At 35.7% G+C, this 22,879-nt stretch overlaps 2 pseudogenes across 1 annotated transcript; one reads left to right on the forward strand and one right to left on the reverse strand.

Moving 5' to 3' along the window:
- Positions 1-10,126: 10,126 nt before the first annotated feature.
- On the reverse strand, positions 10,127-11,028 carry LOC149836104 (ethylene-responsive transcription factor ERF027 pseudogene; annotated as a pseudogene). The gene is made up of 2 exons (XR_016432453.1): positions 10,644-11,028; positions 10,127-10,577 (listed from the first exon to the last, which is right to left on the reverse strand). The product of XR_016432453.1 is annotated as an ethylene-responsive transcription factor ERF027 pseudogene (transcript).
- A 3,064-nt stretch (positions 11,029-14,092) lies between these two features.
- Positions 14,093-14,500, forward strand: LOC149836105 (calcium-transporting ATPase 1, endoplasmic reticulum-type pseudogene; annotated as a pseudogene).
- Positions 14,501-22,879: the final 8,379 nt, after the last annotated feature.

Genomic DNA, 22,879 nt, shown 5'->3' on the forward strand with positions numbered 1-22,879 from the left:
CCAGTTCTAAAGCACTCATAGTGAAGATCGTTCATTATTTATGAAAATAGCACCGTATTTGTGATCTTTGTATAATAGTGTGAAGGTCAGGGACATTAACAAAAGTTATATCCAAATGTCGTCACACATTTATAGATTTTCTTGAAAATCATTTACTTAAAGAGGATTTTGTGATCATACTATATATGCGAAGGTAGTACCTTATTTGCAGAGAATGTCAAGGACATTCACAAACATTAATATGTGAATATTACAAGACATTTGCGAAAATCAATTATTTAAAGAAGATTTGCTCATGAATGTCATCTATATATGTGAATTTTGTACTGTATTTATGAAGGTAAGCAGATTTCAGTTTAATGAGGTTCATAAATTTGGTTGAGGTCTGCAAAATCATCATGCAAATGTACTTTTTAGAGAAAGGTTGTGAGATCGGGATAATATGCCTGTATATCACGCCAGGTTCACCCATGTTAATGGCAAAAAGGTTCTAAAAAAGCTGGGCATTTGCAAATTTGAACATGGGCAGATTTTAAACATGCAGTTAACTAAATGCATATCTCAATGAACATCAAAAGGTGAAATGGGTGATCTTAATTTTTAACCTCAGTGGATCCTAGACCACGGGCTACAGTCTGTTACAAAACATAGTTTTTTTTTTTTTTTTAAATTTTGATTTCTCGCCCTTCTGTTTTTTTGTGTGGGTAGTCAGGAAAGCAGCAGCCTCAATATTGACTAGGATGAGCATATGAAGCAGGCATGAAAGAAATAAAGAAAGCCAAGAACACAAGCGTCTACGTACGGTCCTCTCTCAATCACCAAACCAAGAAAAGCCTTTTTGGATTTCATAGCCAACTGCAACACTCCAGCTTGCAAATATTCCAAACTTCACGAGTCAAAATAATTTTATAAGGAACCATGATCTGCTATGTGTTGAAATATGTAGCATTAGGTGGGTACAAATAGGATATATATTTGCAGGATAATATTTGCTACTATACCCTGGTGGGCAAAGAACCTAAAAAAAAAATCTCTATTTTTTAATTTAGTTAAATCATGTTTTCCTATGTGTATATCGGATTTTCCAGGGATTGAAAGTTCAATGGCATACAAAATATACCGATCAAAGTAAAAAAAAAATCATATTTTTTGTTAAAAAAGAAAAAGAAAACCAAGGATTAATTCTATAAATGTGTGACGGCATTTGGATATAACTTTTGTGAAAGAAAAAAAAAAGAGAAAAGAAAAGGTAAAAGTCAAAACTTACTAAAGAAGTTAGTACCTAGGCTAAGGGGTTGGAATTTGGTAAGTTTGAGAGCACAAGGGGGCGTCTTATGCTTGTGGACCCTATGTGCTTACATGGACTTTATGACATACATTATATAGTACCAAATGTGACTATATAAAATTTAATGCATAGTTGGGTAATATAGTAAATAGAAATAAGAAAAATAAATGAGAAGTAATTTAGAAAAAAATATATAAAATGCATTTAAGAAAGTGTGGAATGTAACTTAAGGAATTAGAAATGTTTGAGAAAAAAAGAGAAAAACTATAAAGAGCCAAGGAGGGGCGCACGACTCCCTATTGGACCCTTTAATTTTTTTTTAGTCTTTTCTCTTTTTTCTCTTCTCTCTCATTCTCTCTCTTTGCCCTCTTTTCTCTTCTCTCTCTTTCTCATTCTCTCACTTTTCCCTCTTTTCTCTCTTGTTTTCTTCTTCCTCCATTATGTTTGGGAGGTCTGAAACTCCATTAAAGGAGTGACTGATCAAGGAGTTTCAACTACACATTGAAGGACTTGTGCGGATCGAGCCATGAAACTGGTTGTTTTGACTTTCGCTCCTACCTATTTTGACAAACCAAGGTAGAGAGTTCTATTCGATACTCGTAGATCGAAGCTCATATGCACAAGCATATTATGAGACCGAATATGTTTGAAATCATGCATCGATCATCACATATGAGAAGTCAATGTCGATTCCAGCCTATTGAGCATCAGATCGGTCTTCAAAACTGATTTTTGAAATCATGTACTGATTCAAGTATGAGTCGGTCATGAACATGGTTCAATATGAAACTGAATATGTATATACAATGTATATACATATATATTGATATGTATATGTACATATACATGTATATAGATATGGAGTTTTTCAAGAAAAATAAAAATCAATTTTTTATGTTATACAATGGAATTTAATCGGGTAATTCGGGCATAGTCGAAACGGGCCATGCGAGGGATCACAAACCGATCCAATTGTGGATAAGTTCTGATCAACTTAGGAACAGTTTGACCAGACCTTATTGGGTTGGGTCAGTTCAGTTCTTAACAAAGAAAAAAAAACTATATAGTTACATATAGAGTGAAAAACACAAAAAACGTTTTCTAAGAAAATCGTTTTTATGGTAAAGGCCAAATTGTTCGTTTATGTGGTTGTGTGTGTGTGTGATTGTCATAGTCATGATCTCATGCTGAAAATATGTGGATTTAATACTTGTAATGATGTGTGAAGTCGACCATGGATTCAGACTATGACTATGATGCAAAACTGGAAAAGCATTTCAAAAACGATCTTTGAAAAACGTTTTGAAATCGTGTATGTGTTCTGCAAATCTTTATCCTTAGGTATATTAGATTCATCCTTGTTATACATATTGATATTATGGGAGTGATATGCTTATGAGTACGCATGCATTCAGTTTGTCATGACTGATAAAAAAAAAGGTGAGAAATGACACTGTAAGTTATTTATTTATGAAAGCCAAACAAGTTTTTGAAAGAACACACATGTGATTATCGTTTCAAAATCATTGGTGAACTTGAATAAATCAAGATTTGGGGTTTCGTTTAATCTCAGGCTATAAAAAGAAAAGAAAATCAGAAATTTTGGAGTTTGTTTTGAAAAGCATTGAAAGGAAAATAAGAAACATGTGTTAGTAGTTTCACTCGAATATGTTATTCCTGGCTATGTGTGTAAAATTTGACATTGGTCTGGTAAATCAATCGTATCTTCCTTGTCTGCATGCATTTTTATGAAGGGTTTACAACATCGAAAAACTGGCAAAATTTTGCATATTTTGTAGAAGTTTGAACTTTGTTATCGGACTGTGCACATAACAGTGATAATTGAAACAATAAAGCATGTATGAGCCTAAATCGATCTTATCTCTCTCATCTAGAAGGGTTTTTTATAAATGGGTTATGGCATTGAAAAGCTGACAAAATTTTGCACATTCTGTAGAAGTTTGAGTTCTGTTCTAAGGTTGTGCAAATAGCAATGACAATCGGAACAGTAAAGCAGATATGGGCCTAAGCGAGTCCCCAACCGGCTATGAAACAGAATAAGCAATGCATGAAATGAATGTATGATCTAAGCCTATGTTTACATGTTAAATAACCATGCAGATATAATATATAATGATATGTATGTGAAGATTCTAAGTACTTAATGGGGCATAACATCGAAAATGCTTGTTACTGTATGTTTATGATTGAATGCACACTGTTATTGAAGTGTATATGTTGTGCATTATGTGGTTTTATGTGATTGTTTTGGATGCATATAATTAATCACGATCAATGCCTATAATTGAATGCATAAACAAGTTAAATGTGTTACAAGTTGCACATATGACATGATAGCATCTTTGGCATTAAATTTTGCATTCATAAGTGCAAATTGGAGGCCCAAATCTTAGATTAGATTAATTTTGTATGTGCATGAATAAATAATAGAAATAATGGATTAAAAGAACAAGCATGCAAACATTAGTTCTATTGGACTTACACAGAGAGGGTAAACAATACTTTAGGCTTTGTAGAATATGTTTTGAGCAAAGAAGGTTGCTCCTCCCCAACCACAAAGATATGGGAAGGTTTCCATATTAACGGCATGGTGGTAAGTCACGAAACTCATGAGTGAAAGTTTGATGCCTAAGGATGAAGGTGATGTGAGCTCTCTCTCAACTAAGTCATCCCTCACTCGGGACTAGTGAAAGTTTCTAGATTACAGTTAAGCCACAAATTTTTGAATATACCCCGCCAGAGTCATGGTCCTGATCTAGGTTAAGCCTGTGTAGTATCACAAGAATAAGGTTAAGAAAGTGAAAACCATAATTTGTTTGTGCATTTAGTTAAGCATGACATACATCACATAAAAAAAAGTAAATAATGGCAATTGCAAGCCACATATGCTTGGAAAGGTTATCTGATCAACATTGGTAAGTGCATACATTATTTATCTATTCATGCATAAAACTCTAATTGCTTTTGAATGATATTCTCATTGTGCATTGTAATGTTATGCATATTTGAATTAGATAGTTTCATGAATAATTGTGTGAAATTATCGACATATGTTTATGCATACTGATTCTGATTTACTTGTGTTGAATAACACTTCTTACTGAAGACTTGATGAGTTTGACCCTAATATATATATATATATATATATATATATATATATATATATATATATATATATATATATATATATATATATATATAGGTACTGAGTAGAAGACCACTGCAATGGTGGGACGTTGTGGCGGGACTTGAGCCAAATCTTTTTTTCTTTTTAAAGAGTTTTGGATTTTGAACATTCATGTGTCAATTGGACATTTATAACTCTAATATTATTTTTAAACTATGATATTAAATTCAATTAATTATATAATTGTTAAATTCAATGTGATACAATGAATAGTTTGATAGATCTGTAACCCGCCCAATCTCTTTATTCAATTTCCGTTGTGATTTTTAAACTATTTGAAAAAAAATTTCATAATTTTTGGGATGAAATTTTGGGGCATTACATGCCATACTCACGATCACTTTTTCGATGGTGTAAACTCGTGATGCACCCCTTGCCCCCAAGGAGTTGCCTTGCTTTGATACAAGCAAGCGACATAATACTCTTTATCCTTATATATAAGGGGCTGGCACCCATGAGAATGAAACCCTAACCACCCGTCTAAGAGCGAAGGCCCTCTCCCATTACCCCAAATCCCTTGGGGCTAGATGCTCTTCATGGTTAGCAAGCAAATTTGTAATTGAAGGCTGAAGTCGATTGATTAATTTTTTAAATTAGTAAAAAACAAAAAAAATTGCTTGTAAAATTCCCTAAACTTAGAAACATGATCAACGTTGCCCAACAAACTAATGGTTTTCTTCTTCTTCTTCTTCTTTTGGCGTTGTAACTTTTTTGTGTAACATTAGGATAGCACGGACTATTTTTCTTCATTAATTCATTTTTTTTCCAAATTTTGATGTGTGAAACAAGCATGCTACTTGATTAAACCAACTCCTGCTTATTTGACTAGGTTTCCCCATGATCTTCTTTAACATTCCAAATTTTGATTATATATATGAAGAGGGCATAAAAGGTCCTACACTTCTTCAATTAGTGTGACAAATATTGGCATTAAAAAAAATACAAAAGAAAATGTCATAGTTTACCTAAATGGTGTTTACAAATAAATAAATAATATATAGGATTAATATTTTGCGCTATTAAAGGCACAAAATTATGTGGAACTATTAAGCTGAAAATCATAGGTTCAAGCTTTATTGGCAAAATCTGACCACATAGTTGTGTTTAGGAAGGTTTGATTGCTAAGGATCAAATCTTGGATCATGTTATTTCGAATCAAAACTATGATTTTTTGAGTCATGAATTTTAGTGTATTGTTGACTGTTAATTTTTTAAGCCATTAAAAACCTTGCTTATCTTTGACAATCATATGATTCAAAACTCATTTCCCACTAAACAAAACTTCTAGATCACGTTCATAGGATTTAATCAACCAAAGAAATCTAAAGCCTAGCTCAACAATCCCATATAATGCAGTGCCTTCAATAGCAACAAATATTAACCCATGTATGTGTGTGTGCACACGCTAAACTGCCCTAAATGCTTCTAAAAAACATAGCTTCCTATATTTTATGCTTATTCACTAAAAACCGTATTTCTATTTCACCAAGTTTTGATGCAATATGAACTGTCAATTTTTTATGGCTCTAAATATGCATCAAAACACTAAAAATGTCTAATTAATTAATACATGTTTCCTACTATAAAACTACAGAGAATACATTATAAGTTGGAATCAACCAAACAACTTTCTTTTAAAAACAAAAAACAAACAAACACCTGAAACTGTCCTTTGAAGCCCTTTAAGATCATGTAGGAGATACGACTCCTCAGGAGCTACTTTATTACTCTCTTTATATATATATATATATATATATATATATATATAGTATGATTAAGGTTCAGTTTTTGGCACACGGTACAAAAATGAAAACTTGCAGAACTATCAATTGCAGTTTATGCTCCAAATTGGAGTTTAACGAAAAGACAAACATAGTCTTTGCTGCTGTAAAGTGTTGTTCAATTCCAGCAAACAGAAACATTGAAACACAAAATTCAGCCACAATAGTGATTAAAAATTTATGTAACGATTACGAAGATACAAAATTTTTGTCACAGACATTAATAGAATGGTAAGCACAGTCTAACGCAAATCAATAAGAGGCATAGAGAAGATAATCTGTTAATGCTAAATGTTTATCAAATGTCAACAACAGAAATTGAAGCCACTTAGCTACACTATGTTGTTTATTTGTAAACCAGGGTAAGACAGGATTGACTCTAAAAACAAAAATAAATACCACAGGATTAAATGCTTTAAAACAGGGTTCTTGTAAATTGGAGTAGCACAACAATTCAATAATAAACGCCTGAAGGATACAACTTGAATCGTGTTAGCGAACAAGAGAGCGCAGATTCAGATGGGCATCCCAAATGTTTTCCAGTTCATGTTCAGAATAATGACAACAGAAAATAAAAATGCACAATTTTCCTATCCTAAGCAAACTCTAAAATGTACGGTATGCTATCAAAACCTTAAACTTTTTTTTTGAATCATCAACAGGTAAAAGAAATGGCTTCTTCCTAAAAACACTGCATTTTAGAACTAGGAAGTATACCGAAAGAAGTAAAATATTGTCTAAAAATTAACAATTAAAACCATTTATGTAAACCATCCCTAGTTTCGTGTGCAGTTCTCCATTAATCTCCTAGTTTAATCATAATTTGATGAAACAAAAAATATTTGGGGATGAACACCTTTGAGTTATTTTATGTACTCGAATTACACTCAGGAGCGAAGGGTGTCACATCGCTCAGGAAAGTTTTGACATACATGGTTTCTCCTTGGCTCTCACCATTTTCGATCTCATCGAAGATAGGTTCGCCATGGATTTTGCAAAGGGGTTCATTGCAAGAATCTTCCAAAAATATTATAGAGGTTTGGACAACCTTTTTTCCCTCTATATCTTTATCGAAGATGGCTTCGCCCTCAAATTCACGCAGTGGATCTTCGTGAACTTCATCTACGAATATGACACAAAACCAACACCCATACGACATCTCAAGCAACATTGACCATACCGAATTAGGGTGAGCTGCACTTTGATACCAAACTGACGCAAGAGGAGAAATAGGGTGAGATGCCAAGGGACACCCTTAGATGTTTGGACCCTAAGGACTACGTGCCTATGAAGGTGGGGAGACTCTCTAAAAGAGTAAGTAGAAATAACAATTATTAAATTTATCTTATTAATGTTAAATTACTATTATATTAATTATTTAAAATTCAAAAAAATTACAACAACAACAATTACGCCTTCATCCCAAAACAATTGGGGTCGGCGATATGAACCAAAAAAAGAAAATCATTCTGGGTCTTCCACATGAATCCTCCTCCTCCAATCATTTCTATCAAATGCCATGTCATCGGTGAGGTTCAAAGCATTCATATCCTTTCCTATCATCTCCATCTTGGTCCCCAAAAAATAGATGACCCAAAGGGATCTATGCAACCAAGTTGTTTTAGCCTAATTAGTTAGGTTGGGGCGTTAACAAGTGGTTGATGTTTTATATATGCTACACAAAAAGGACTGAAGGGATCAGAATCTTATGGTTTCTGCCATAAATATGCTCGATTAGCATTCTAGTACGATTAAGGTTCAGTTTTTGGCACATGGGACAAATTGTAGTTTATGCACCAAACATGAGTTTAACGAAAAGAAAAACAGTCTTTGATGTTGTAATATATATGTTGTTCAGTTAGTTCCAGGAAACAGAAACATTCAAACACAATATTCAGCCACAATAGTGATTAAAAATTTCTGTAACGATTACGAAGATATAGAATTTTTGTCTCATATTAAGCACAATCTAACGCAAATTAATAAGACAGAAACATGAGCAACATAGAGAAGAAAATCTGTTAATGCTAAATGTTTATCAAATGTTAACAACAATAGTAATTGATGCCTCTCAGCTACTCTATGTTGTTTACCATAAAGGTGAATTTCATTGTTAGACAGGATTGACGCTAAAAAAACAAATAAACACCTTGGGGTTAAATGCTTTAAAACAGGGTTCCTGAAAATTGGAGTGGCACAACAATTTAATAATAAATGCCTGAATATTACAGCTTAAACCGGTGTTAACAGGGCATTGCCGAACAAGACAGCTTAGATTCAAATGGGCATCCCAAACGTTTCCCGTGCATGTTCAGAACGATGACAACAGAAAATAAAAATACATAATTTTCTTATCCTAAGCAAACTCTAAAATGAACGGTTTCACAGTATAGGATAGATTATAATAATTCAAAACCATAATCCAATCATTAAGGTTAACAACACATTCTAGATTGATTTCAAATCCCACAAACGATAATTATTTTGATTCAGAAAAATTATTAACAGCTCTTACTAACAGGTTTAGCACAAATCATTCTTAACAGAACCAAATATAGTTGCAACAAACAATAATCAACAAGAAAAATAACTGAGAACGTTAGCTCTGTTATGAAGTTGGCCAATGCTGAACACATGTCTTTCCATTGGGTCTTAGCACACACATGGACCACCTGTCAGAGTTCAACACACAACCAAAGTGTCCTTCACAGCACCCATCCTTGGACGACTGTAAAGGAAACGAAAGAGAGAGGGAGGGAGGGACGTTCATGTCCTAGGATCCTCTTCTTTCTTTTCGTTAAACAACAAAAACTCCCTTTTTTCTCTTTAGGGTTTTCTTTTTAGAGAACCCTCTCCAACATTTTTTTTGGAAGAGGAAAGGTTTTAGGGCTACCCCTCCTAAGTCCTATGGGAGAGATCATCCATCCACCCCACATTGGTCCAATAGAAGGAAGCTAGGTCCAGCCACCTCAATTTTTAGGCCAATGGGTTTCCTTGGTTCCCAACAATCATATTTGGGAATTCAAAGAAAATGAAAAATTCAAATTTAAGATCCAAACCCAAATTAAAGAAGATTCAAACCCAAAAAATAAAAGAAAACTACATAAAAACCTCACACACCCTCTAATAGCCCTAAAGGATCGTAACAGGCTATCAAACCTAGATCCGGGTTGGATTATTTAATCAGATTTGAAAACTCCTAAAAAATCAAAATTAAAATAATTCCTAAATCCTAATAAATCGCATTTCCAAATAAAAATTAAATACCAAAAATTAAAAAAATTAAAAAATACCAAAATTGTCTATAGGATGTCTAAGATGGACCGAGTTCGCTCGTTCAGATTCAATGAAATGTTTTTTTCGAATGCGTCTTCCAGATCATATATGAAAAGTGGTACGTGTTAAATCCGTCTGTTCTTGATGAAAATGCATGTGCATTGACCATCCATCGCGCATCGTGATGAACGATCAGTGCGCAAAAAATGTGAAAACAACAAAAAATACGCAAAAATGTGTTTTTGGTCTTTAGTTTTGAAGCGCCACTAAAACTCCTAGGTCCGCTGGGTCCTTTAGGAGCACTTAAAAAAAAGATGCTTACATTTTTTTGGATTTTTTTTAAGTACAAAGACCTATAACACATTTTTGCATGGTTTTCAGCATTTTTGTGGAGAAAAAACACTGAGCGTCCATCGTACAGCAATACTTTGTTTTCATTGAGCACGTATCGATTAAGCACCTACTACTCTCTCTCTCTCTCTCGTTATTATCGTTGTACGTTGATGCTGAAAATGTCGATACATGCACCTAGTAAACTCAAAACTTTTTAGTCTCACAGCGACAAAATTGCACATGCTGCTATCATCATCCTCTTCATTTTCATTATCACGACCACTGTGTTACTACTATTACTGTTTGTATCAATTCACTCTGAAAGTTCAAATTAATACGCAAAAATTTCACACATCTCATCTCCAAAATCCCATATTCCTGCGTCAAATGATTGCGTTCTTTCCCTCCTCCCCGAGAAAGCAAGGAGAGAGAGAGAAGAGAACTCAGCTGTAGCTCCATAGCTTCTCTTCCTCTGAGTTATCCGGCGAATTTTCCGGCGACAATGAGCGCATTCTCGGTGGACTCATTAGCAAGCCTTCGGCCATGTCCGCCAGCAGATTCGGCATGTCAAACAGTACCTCTTCGTCGATAAATTCGCTTGACTCCAGCATCTGCTCGCCGCTCTCCAGCTTCCGTGATTCATATGCCTCAGCATCTGTTGATGGTCCCTGCAGTGGCTCGCCTGCGGGTGCTGAAACTCCTCGTGGCTCGCCTGCCGGTGCTGAAACTCCTCGAGGACCGGTTGAGTCACCATTACCTGGTGGCCGGAACCTGGACGCAGCTTCCATAGCTGCCGCCCGGACGTCGGCCCGCGAAGTTGATGCCGGAACCGGGAAAGTCTTGGCAATGTCCTTGAAATTAAGCAAGGCAGCTCCACCTTTGAGTGCAAGGGCGGCGACGTCGTAAGCGGCAGCAGCCATCTCAGGTGATGGGAATGTGCCGAGCCAGATGCGAGTCATTTTCCCTGGCTCCCGGATTTCCGACACCCATTTGCCGCTGCGCCACCGGATTCCGTGGTATAGGGGATGCCTCCGGAGTCCAGGAGGTGGATTCCCGGGCAGCTGGCCGACTCCACCGCTGGAAGTAGGTGCCACGTTGTTCGCTCGGCGCTCCTGTGGCACCTGAGGATGAGGGTTGTCCATGCAACAATGATGTTAACCGTAATAATGAGAAGAAGAAAGGATTAATAACAATGGAGTTTGAGTATTTTTTAAGTGATTGGTATGCAAGGAGGGACGTAGGAGAAAGGGGTGGGTATGGTTGGACTTGGGGGTTTTGTTTATATTGGGAGGGAGTATTGAAAAACTGAGGGGTATTAGCGGATAGGTGAGTGAGGTGACTTTAGCTTCATATATAGCTGTTCGGCACTCTCTTTCTCTCTTGTCTGCTGTTTTTGCAACTTGTGGATATATATATATATATATATATATATATATATATATATATATATATATATAGAGAGAGAGAGAGAGAGAGAGAGAGAGAGAGAGAGAGAGAGAGAGAGAGAGAGAGAGAGAGAGACGCCTACGCTTCTATGGCGATTAGTTGTTATTGAAAATTCGATATTATGGGCTAACATATTCAATGTTAGCTACCTTGTGGGGGTTTAATAAGGCTTGTTGGGTGGGGGCATCGACTTTGTTTTGGACAGTAAATGTGAAAGATTAAATTCTTGGTTAATGAGTGCATGTGTGCATTCAATACTGGAATGGGTAAATAATAAGGGTCGAATAAGACAGCTGGATTGTTACGTCTCACTATGAGAGCGGAGGAATTTGCCTATCAAAAAACAAAGGCAAATAATTTGTGAAACAAAATAAGGAGAGCTTGTGAAAAGTTCAATTGGTTGAGGTTTTCAGGTTAGGTAAGCAAATAGATCCTCTCATCACTCACTCCACATTGGCAAGCCTCGGCTTGGTAAAAAAACCCTTCCTTACCCATCGGGCAGTACACTTAATTAGCTTTGACCTTGCAACATGACACACTTTTTTGGGTTTCAAACCATGATGGTCGCCCTAGGTGGGAAGGGGTTCTAGACTCAAGAGTTTTACGCTGCAACCGTAAGTATGGCAGGCTGAGCCAGCACGACCAGGTCATCGTGCCCCGGTTCGGTTTCTTTCTAAAAAAAACCCATGATTGTCCCATATATATCAGGTGATATAATTCCACTGTCACCCCTAGCCAATAAGGTAGAGCCCTTGTAGTCTAACTCGTGTTTTGAAGATGTTGGTATCAAGCATTTCTTAGTTAGTAATCTGAAAATAAAGGCCAAAGTTCAATTCACTACGAATACCTAGTCCTGTTAATAATGGTGCTAGAGACAGCAGTAAAAAGTCTAAGTTGATAAGCCAATAATTTCAAAATAAATGCCTCTTCCAGCCAACTATAATGTTTCTAAGTTGGTCCAGAGTATAACTTGTTTTGGGTTTATTCTGGAAAACCCAAATTTTAAGTTGGCAAGGCCAGTCACATGACATGTCCCCAGGTGGGACCTACCACCAAACTCAGTTGGACATATTCGAGTTGGACTTATGTGATCCAAACGCGGCAATGGCATGGTAAAAAAAAAATAAATCAATAGTTTTTTTACCATTTTTAGCAGCAGTTACTGTAATTATCAGCAGAATAGATAGTCGATTCTATTTCAACTTTGGAGCACATCAAAAATCAGGGAACGGTTAAAGGTATTAGATCAAAAATTCGATCAAGATTATTATATCCACCCGGTGGCAAGCATTAACCTGCGATATAAACCTACAATTATTAATAATCATTGAACTTCATGGTTCCTTAAGGTCTCCCCGCACACGTGGTTAGGTGGGTCAGCTTAAGGCTTTTAAGTTGAAATTGGCCAAGACTTCGATACCCAAAGTGTGCTCGCCGCATGTCCCAAGCCCAAAGCTAAATGAAAATTATCCTCGGTTTGCAAGTGCTCGTACAGTTTTACACTGCAAACATCGATCGTCCGTAACAGGATGTCCAAACCGGTCAACGATCATTGTGAGACCTCTCGGCCCGTAACTGGATGTCCGAACTGTAGCGGTGGTTTTTCAGTTTTAAAACAAAAAAAATCACTGAACCTCGTAGGCAGAAATAGGGCCATGTATAGAAACTTAACAACTAAGGGTACGTTTGGTTGCTTTTTATAAATTTGGAAGTAAATCTCATGAGAATCACACTCACGTGATTTACTTTCTCAAGAGATTTCACTTCTCATGTTTGGTTGGTTTGAGAAAAGGAATTTCATTTCTATGAGATTCATTTTTTTTGTTTGGTAAGTTGACACAGATTCCTTTTCACATGTTATACATAATTGGATCATGTATTATATCAATGTTTTTTTTTATTTAATGACCATAAATTGGATCTAATGGATCAATGGATTTTTTGGATTTAATGGATCATGGTTCACGGATTGTAACAATGGATTTAATGGACCTGAAAATGGATTTTTATTTGATCATTGATTGGGTTTATCATATTTGGATCCAATGCTAGAGCTTGGATCCAAAAAATGCTTTTAAAAAAATTATAAATATTTGGACATGGATTGTTAATGCATTATGGATTGAATTTATCATAGTTGGACCCAATGCTTTAATTTAGATCCAATAAAATGGTTTTAAACAAATTATGAATTTAATAAAAGAATGCAGATTTTAACAAAAGAATGCAATTTTTTTTTTAAATTTTCATTCTATTAACAAAAAACAGACTGTAGCCCATCCCGCTCGATTGAAGCAAAAAAGAAAAAAAAAATCCAGCGGCAGGCATGGAGCTTGCTGGAATCCAACGAAAATACACCTGATAAAAGAAAAACATAAAAACAAAGAAGAAAAAAAAATATAAAAACAAAAAAGCCCTAGTGGGATTCACCTTGGATCAATTCATCGCCAATCGAGGACCTCAGCTTTTGCATTTGCCAAAAATCCGTTAGGATTAGGTTGTTGTGTCCTTGCCCTAACCGTTGGAGAAAGGTAGGTAGAACAAGGGGAGGCCTAGCCCATTGATCCCTTCCCGGTGTGGTCGAGGGACGACACTGAGTGTGATCCACACTACAAGGTGAATGTCGAGCAGGGGCTGTCCTGGGACATGGCAGACAATCGTCAGGCGATCTATGGCCCCAACGAGTTGGAGTGTCACCAGGGGCCCTTGGTGTGGCATCTGAATCTGGAGTAGTTTGAGGATATGTTGGTCCTGTCGGTCATGGTCATCATCTCATTCATGCTGGCATGGTACAATGATGAGGAGGAGGGTGAGATAGGCATCATGACCTTTGTGGATCCATTGGTCATCTTCCTCGTCCTCATCGCCAATGTTGTCGTTAGAGGGTGGCAGAAGAGCAACATCGAAAATGCGCTTGAGGCCCTCAAGCGCATCCAATCGAAGATCACCGTGGTGAGGCACAATGGCGACTTCATCCCCAACCTCCCCACCCGAGACCTTGTCCTCAACAACATCGTCGAGCTCCACGTCAGCGACAAGGTCTCGACGAACATAAGGATCTTGCGCCTAATCAGTTCCACGGTCAAGGTGGAGCAATGGCTGCTCACTGGTGAGAGCATCACTGTAAACATGACACACCATCTCGTCGAGGAGGATGCCGACATCTAGGGCAAGGAGTTCATGGTCTTCTCTGGCACCACCGTTGTCAATGACTGCTACATTTGTGTCATGATGCACACGAGGATAAACATCGAGATTGAAAAGGTGCATTCCCATATTTCATGGGTGTGATTTCGAATCGTGTGATTTGAAATCACACCCCAACCCGTGAGATTTGAAATCTCATGACTGGAGTGATTTTTATTCTTGTGAGAATCAAAATTAGTTCAATGTGCAAAACTCATGTTTGGTTGAATATGAGATTTGACATGAATGAGAATCACTCCCTTATTTAAATGAGAGTGATTCTCGAGTGATCGAAAAAAAAAGTTCCTTAAATGATTGAGTTAGAATTGTCACTTTGGTTAGAGAATTCTTTGAAAGATTTTAACCTGAGCATGAATCTGGAAAGAAGGCCATAATTGGATGTCAGATGCAAAAAATTTGAGGAGGGAATAAACTTTAAGGGCTGAGGCTGCTACTTCCTCATTCTATCAAGGCGAGAAGAATACTTTCTTTGCTAGGGTTTCAAGTTGTGTTTTCCTCTTCTTCTTCTTCTGCTTTGCCTTTTGGTAATTTGATGTTTTTTAGGTTTTTTTGTGATAAAATGTAGTGTTACAGTTAATGTTCGGGGTGATCTATGTTTTTGGTCATTGTTTTCAGTAATTGCTTCTTTTTAAGTACATGATTTGTGCCAATTTTTGTCATATTCTTGAGTCCACATGGAATTATTTGTTTCTACTGCTATTTGGTAAAGTTTTTCATTTTTTTTGTGTTTTCATGCCTTTGGTGAGGTTTCGAGGTTGTTTCTAGACTCTCTTATGTTCTATAAGACAATCTTGAGCTTTTTAAGGCTATTTGTATTTCGTAGTCTTTCCTCATTATTAATGGGTTTCAACATGTCTAGTGAGGTTTTAAGATCGATTTGGGATGATCTTTTTAGTTTTGTTTGAAGAATTGTCATTTTCAAATACTTTTTAATAAAAGAATGGAGTTGATTTTGGGATTTTTATCTTTTGTTGTGCTTTTTTCATGTTCATGTGTGCGCTTGTGTAGATATATTCCATCCTAAACTTAAAGGACATTGAAACATTGCATACTAGAAGATAGATGTTGCCACTAAAACATGTAGGCAAAAGCAGAAGAAATGGGTCTAGGACTGCTGAGGAGAATTTGCATCCATTTCAAAGTACAACAAGAAGAATGGTTTGCTTTAACAAAAGTAGTGAAGTCTCTATGGAGATAGAATCGAAATATGGCATAGTTTATGTAGTTAAAGAGCTCAGTGACAAGAAATTTTCTACTTTGCAACATCGACACATAAAATACATTGTGAATCTTATCAAAGTGCTACGACAAAGCTACTCGATATGCAGAACTACCAATCTGCTCTATAATTTTGAACGGTCCAACAAGCCTTTGACTCAACTTTCTTTTTTTCTGAAGCGAAAGATGCTACGGGAGGACAAGATCTTCAAAAAAACATGGTCTCCCACTTCAAAAGTCAGTGAGCGTTGCTTTCTGTCTGCATAACTCTTCTGCCTATTTTGCGCCATAAGCAACTTATGACAAATCATCTGCATTTGATTTATGTAATGTTGAATGATCTCTAGTGACTCTAAAGCTCATCCACCAACCTTGCTTAAACAATTCAGAGAATGACAAGGCCTCTCATGCAAAGCCTCATACGAGGATACTATACAAATATAAAGCTTACTTACAAGTAGAAGAAATCTACATCTAACACGTGTCAATTGTCTTGTGTGTGTGTTTGTTTTTTGTCAAGTTATTTTTTAATGCTTCATTTTTCCTTTTTCGTTGTCTCACTTGGATTTATAAATTAGTCTTTGTGTTTTTCTGTCTTATCATCGACATTAATTGGACTACATAGAAAAATTTTGCTTTGGGAGTTCTGAGCGGGTTCTTGATTTTCCTTTTGATCCTTGTTTTAGATCAAATTGGTGAGGCTTCCATATGTGGGGCTTTTGCATTTAGTTTTGTAAGTTTTATCTATGGTGTTTTGTGTGGATTTCTTTTAGAATCTCATTGTGGTTTTGAAGCCTTTGAAAATGATACCCTTATTTTGTTTTTGTTTTTGTTGGTTTGTCAAATGCAAGGCAAATTTTAGCTCCCTTCGGCCTTTGATTGTTTTTTTTTTATTAATCTAACATTGAGCAGTTCTAATCACTAAACTTTTTGTTAAAGATTGCGGAAATTTCATTTTTTATCTTTATTAAGCTGGGGCATGGTCATAGAAATGATTCGAGCATGAGAACCTTTGGTTAACATGGTGCAATTCTGTTGATTCAACTTTCTTGTTGATGCTGCATAGTATGAGCATTGTGTCCTTTTTCTCTTTCAACTAAGCTTTGTATAGTAGACATGAATGCTGAAAATGTGAATAGAAACCAATAAAAATAAAAACTACATCGCAATGTTGTATGCTTTAAGCTTTTCAGATCTAACATTAATATGTAATTCAAGGTTACACCCTTATATATTGATTAATGGAACATTAATGTTTCCACAAATTGTCACAATTTCTTCCTCTATCTTTTCTATTTTCATAAGTAAAGAGCAAATACATCACAAAATAGATAAGAAAAAGTTGCATCTTATGATTTTTTTTTGCAGTAGGATTAGGTGATTTTTGCGTTGTTGATTCCAAAGAGAACAAGTGATAATTGCTTTGCTGGTTTGGTGAGGTAAAACTTTGTCTACCACTCAACTTCTCTTTTTTTTTAAATGATTATTTTTTGGATATGTTATTCATAGATTTATGTTTTCTTTTTCTTTTTGTATATGTGATTTTGATGCTTTTTTTTTATATGTACATGATTCTATATCATACTTGATGAATTTTTGGATATTTTATTACAACTCATCAAGAGAAAAGGACATGTGGCCCAACTCGTGCTCTTGCAACAACAATGTTAGCTCTAGGCATGAAATTTCATGTCGCAATGAATAAGTATGTTCAGCCCATAAGTCAGGAGGCACAATATTTGAGTACATTTTTAGGAATGATGGCACGAGATCATAAAAAAATACCACTTCATTATTTTACTTGAAAAACACTACCTCAAAGTTACAAGGATGATGTGTGGCATTATGTGTTGGTATATAACTGAATTTTTCTTATTATAAATTTTTGATATATCTACATATTTAAACATGATTGTAATATGATTTCAATTGTATGTGTTGCAAAAAAAGTATGATATGCCTGAGTGCATGAAAGTTTGGGTGATGAAAGAATACACAAGATGCTTTAAAAATGGGAGGTATGAGATAAGGCATCTATAAAAAGTACAACACACATGATGAGTGTATGAACAACCGTATGAAGAGTATTTCATCTATTCAGAGGGCAGAACTTATAAGGCATTTTTATTCTTGTCAGTCCAAGGTATGGTTGTTAGATCGTGGTAAAAGCAAGTTATAGTTGATAATTTCAATATTTATAGTTATTTATATTGTTAACTTGTTTTACTGTTGTAAGCACAAAGTGCAAAGAATGTTGTCAATTATAAAAAACAAAAGTTTTCTTACACTATAGGTACAAAAAACTTTGCACAATATCACACTGAAAGCGTAAATTTTATTTTATTAATTGGATATATTTGCCTTTATGATCATACTTATATTATTATGTTATCATTATTAATTTCTTTTGACAGTTGTGCAAGTTAGAGAGGATTGAATCGAGTCATCACAAGTTGAGTTCTTCATTATGCCTTAGTTTAGCTCTGACAAAAATTATTATGATGCTAAAACGAGTAAAGCAATTGTAAGAGTTAATTGCTTACACGATTAGTTCTATTTGTGTTGAAAAGTGGTATCTTACTTTTGCATTTATTTTTGTATATAATTGGATGTGTATATTGTCTTGTAAGCTAAAATGAATGACATAATATCTCAACTGCCTGAGGTAACTCAAGATAGCCCGCCTCATAACGATATCCTTTCTCAGGCTAATAGAGAGGACATGTATGAACGACTTCGTACTTATGGCATGGGTGTTAAGGCATCTCAGTTATTTGGTCTAGGCCTTACTCAAACCCAATCGATGCAACAAAATGTAGAATATAGAGAAGAGATCACTGAGCTGTTGAAAAGAGTGAATGTGATGGACACTCAAATTAAAAGAATGCATGAGTTGGAGGCCCGAGTGGAAAAAATGAATGACCTAGAAGCTCAAGTTCAACAATTTATAGAATTTATAAGGATCAACCAAGCAAATGATTTACATCAATCTTAGGTCATTTAATTAGAATTTAAAATCTTTATATCACAAGTTAATTCGTTAATTAACTTTGAATGATTGATTGTCTTTTTTTATTCTTTAGATCATGGAGTCTGACATGAGACAGTGGTGTTCACTCAAGTAATTGATGATGAAGATGTGTGCCTCATACATTTGGCCATATTTTGAAACTTTTTGTTGATAAAGTTGGATGTTATGTTAAACCTTTTTTGAGTCATTTTGGATGAATGCTTTTTGGACAAATAAAACTTGTGGTTAATACCTTCTTGTATAGCTAACATGTTTTTCTCTCTTCTTTGCATATGCGTGTTGTCAATTTGACATGTGCTTTTTTCTATTAAATATGTTTGCACAGGACAAGACTTTTATTCAAAAGAGGAGTTGATATAAATATAATCTTGTTTGTTCTATTTGCATGTGGATGTATTATGTGATATTCGTGGGTGTTGACTCTCATTCTAAATGTTTTTGTTGTGTGTATACTCCTTGTTGTGGTATGATTGCCCATCAATTCTCAACTTGTCCCCTTGCAAGTCTAAGAATGGGTACATTACCTTTACTCAAAGCTATGTTAGGATCAGCATTGTTGTAATGCTTGTGGTTATCTCATGTTATTTCTAATATGAGGGTCCTGATGACTGAGGATTCAAACAATGTTATGAGCAATTTTTTCTTGTTGGATGATGATTCCAGGTTAGTGATATAATTGTGAACTATTCTCTTCTACTCTAAGAAAAAGATGATCAAAAGTGCTCATCATATATTCTTTTCAGAGCATTAAGTGTCACTCTTTCAGCTCCAAAAGGGATCCCATATGAATCATGTGCACAATCTGATCTCTCAAGATTCAATATTTATCTTCAATGCAAATGTAAATATTCTATTTACTTCCAGCTTAATAACAGTTTTGGCATTTTTATTTCATATTTTATGGATTATGAATTCCTAGAGATGAAAATATAATAGAAGCTCATGTTCAACAATTTCCCGGTTGCAAAATGAGAAAGATGCAAACTGGTGCCTGTTGAAGACTCATATGAGTTTGTTTGCAGCCTTTGTAAGAAAAAGACTTCTGAGCTTAATGGTAAAGAGGCTGATAGGATGGAATTGCCACTGGTGCCTGTTGAAGTATCCCAGTTGACATGCATTCAAGAAACAAGTTTCATTTTTATTTACATATCTTGATCTACAGTTCAAGGATCTCAAGTTATGAATTGCTATATTCATGAAGTTTGTATTTGTAGACTGTGACATTAATTATTTCAGTCAATGAAATTGTTGCAGGATTCTATTAATTTTTGTCCACATTATTTATGAACCTCAGGATTCCATTCAATTAAATTGTTAATTGAAGTCCACATTATTTGTGACATAAGGCTGAAAAAAAAACTATTGTACACTGGCGCAACACTGCATCAGTACAAATGAATTCACTGGCATAACTCTGTGCCGGTAGAAACAGCTTCAACGGCGCAAGTCTGTGCCAGTACTTGCCAGTAGAACCGGTTTCACTGGTGCAGTTTAGTGCCAGTGAAAATCATTTCACTTGTTCAATTTTGTGCTAGTAAACGATTTTTCACTGGCACAACGTTGCACCACTAGTGAAACCATCAGCGGTGAGACTTTTACTGGCGTAGCTTCTGGCGACCATTTTGCACCAATCAAGGCTTTCATTGGCATAATGGCTGCTCCATTAAAGCCCCATTTTCTTGTAGTGTGCGCATAGTTCGCCAAGTGAGACACAAGAATTTTTATCATTATTGGGGATCTTCTTTCACTATAATAGGAGCTCAAAACTTTACAAGCAATGACCATTTTTTCATACAATATGTTATGTGTGCATTGAATTCAAGACCTGCTTTGCTCCATTACCCATTTCAATCTAATTTGGGAGTTAAAAATGGAGGTTTGTAATGGTAGTGGAGGGATTAGGACGTTAAGTTCAAGACAGTTAGGCTCGAGACTGCAATTTCTATCAATCAGCAAGTAGGAGTTTCCTTGTATAATTGGGAAATGGTTTTATTCTTGAAGAGGGTTATTAGAGTTTTGGGTGTATTGAGTTTTCTCAAAAGTTTTCAGAGGGAGTTTGTGACACATATGAACGTAGGTTACAGACCGAACAACCTGTATTCTGTGTTCTTTCTTTCCTTGCTATTATCTTTATTGTTGTGTTTTGGTTTCTTGCTCGTGGTTTCTTAACACTATTACAAATAAAAACTTCTAATATTTTTTTATTATCAAAAGCCAAGAACGTATAGCTCAAATAATTGACTTGGAAGTGACTGCTGCAGATCGGTCGTGGAGGACAAGGAATGCAACTGTAGTTGTGTGATTTTTCCTAATCGTACGATCTGTCCAAACAGATGAACTATATACTCGTTAGTTTAACAACAAACACATCTGACAAACTTCTGTCTCATGGGGCCCACCTCCGATCCGTTATACTGGATACGTACGGCTTCCATTTCGCTGCACATGGCGCTTTCATGAACAATAATGTGACATAAGCAGCCATAGTGATGATAGTCATCCAACATACTGCTACGACCCAGAATCACTAACACGGTGGCCCCAAAGAATCTACAAGAAACCTCTGTCTATCTCTCATGAAGATCTTGTAAAATACATGTTGATAATTTCTAATGGCTAAACTGCTATGAAAAGTATATGCAGCTTTTTATGTACTGATGGACTCTAAAAGGAAACCCAACTTTTCCAAATGAAACGATTGAGGGAGTAACAATTATTGAAAGATTCGTACATCATGAGCATCCTATCCGCATTCCCCAACAGGATAATAGGTAATTTCCTGATACAGACTCGCCTTTTACTTGGTATTTCATGTCAGGTGTTATCTCTTTTGAAATTCCTGATATAGACCAAACTTTTTATGATAATGGTCAAATTAGGAGCTGTTAAAGTTACTGTTAAACTCAGTCACCTAGTCTGAGTTAGTATATTAAAATATTGAAAATGCCACTCACTGTTAGTTAATATTTTAAAATGTTGAAAATGCCCTTTTGCTGTTTCTTTTTCTGCACTATGTTTAGTAGAGGAAAGTTGTGTACATTATTTCTGTGTTTCAAAGATTAATCATATGTTATTTTAGCTAAGGGGAATGTGGAAACTTCTTATACCTGTACACATTTCCTACTGCTTGATTTGATATGTGGAGTTTACTCAAAGTCCTTATTTGGCCATTGTCCGGGAAAGTTTGATCTGTATCATGAATTTCAGAAAAGATGGCACCTGACATAAAATGTCAGAATTTCATAAAGTTGTGTACGTCATGTCTGTGCATGAGAGAGAGAGAGAGAGAGAGAGAGAGAGAGAGAGAGAGAGAGAGAGAGATTTGCAAACAAGTTGAGTGGTAGCACTTTCAATCTAAAGGTATCCCCTATGTCATTCCTATCATCATCACCATATGAGATCTCATTGATGCATTTTTCTTTTATCAAATCTGACTCCATAGATGGAATCAAGATGATCAATTCGATAAGAATAGATCCTTGGATTGCATTTTTTTTGTACAAAAAATGCATGATATTTAGAATAATTTTTTTTGGCATTTTTACATTCATTGGTTTCTTAATCGCTAGAAAATCATGCACAGTTGTCAGATTTGGCGATTCATATGCTGATATTCACTAAATGGACCATGTGCATCACATCAATGTGATGAGATTTGATCAAAACAACTTGCATCAATGAGATCCGAAGATGGGGTATGACGATATGGATGACATAGGGGATGAGTAGAACCGGATTGATTCCAAGGGCCATTGTCATCAATCCAACTGTTCCATCGCCATCCATCCCAACTTTAATCAATAATCAGACCCTAACTGGTCAACTGGTAAACGACTCCAATTCTATTAATTGGGCCAAGATCTACCCTATACTAAAGGAAGTGAAGATCCCCATGTAGAACCTGGATTTGGGCCTAGATTCAACCCACAAGTAGCCCAGCTAAGCCAAATGGTGCTGGGCTCTAAAAGGCTAGGGCGAGTAAGAATTTTTGCAGGGTAAGGATGCTTCTAGATCTCAAGTGTTGCTAGATTGGGGAGACTGAACCCCTATTTATAGATTTTTTAGCAGATTTTGGCATGATTGCTACATAT

Source organism: Nuphar pumila, chromosome 6 (genome assembly GCF_984573655.1).
Source record: "Nuphar pumila chromosome 6, dmNupPumi1.hap1.1, whole genome shotgun sequence".
Classification (NCBI taxonomy): Eukaryota; Viridiplantae; Streptophyta; class Magnoliopsida; order Nymphaeales; family Nymphaeaceae; genus Nuphar; species Nuphar pumila.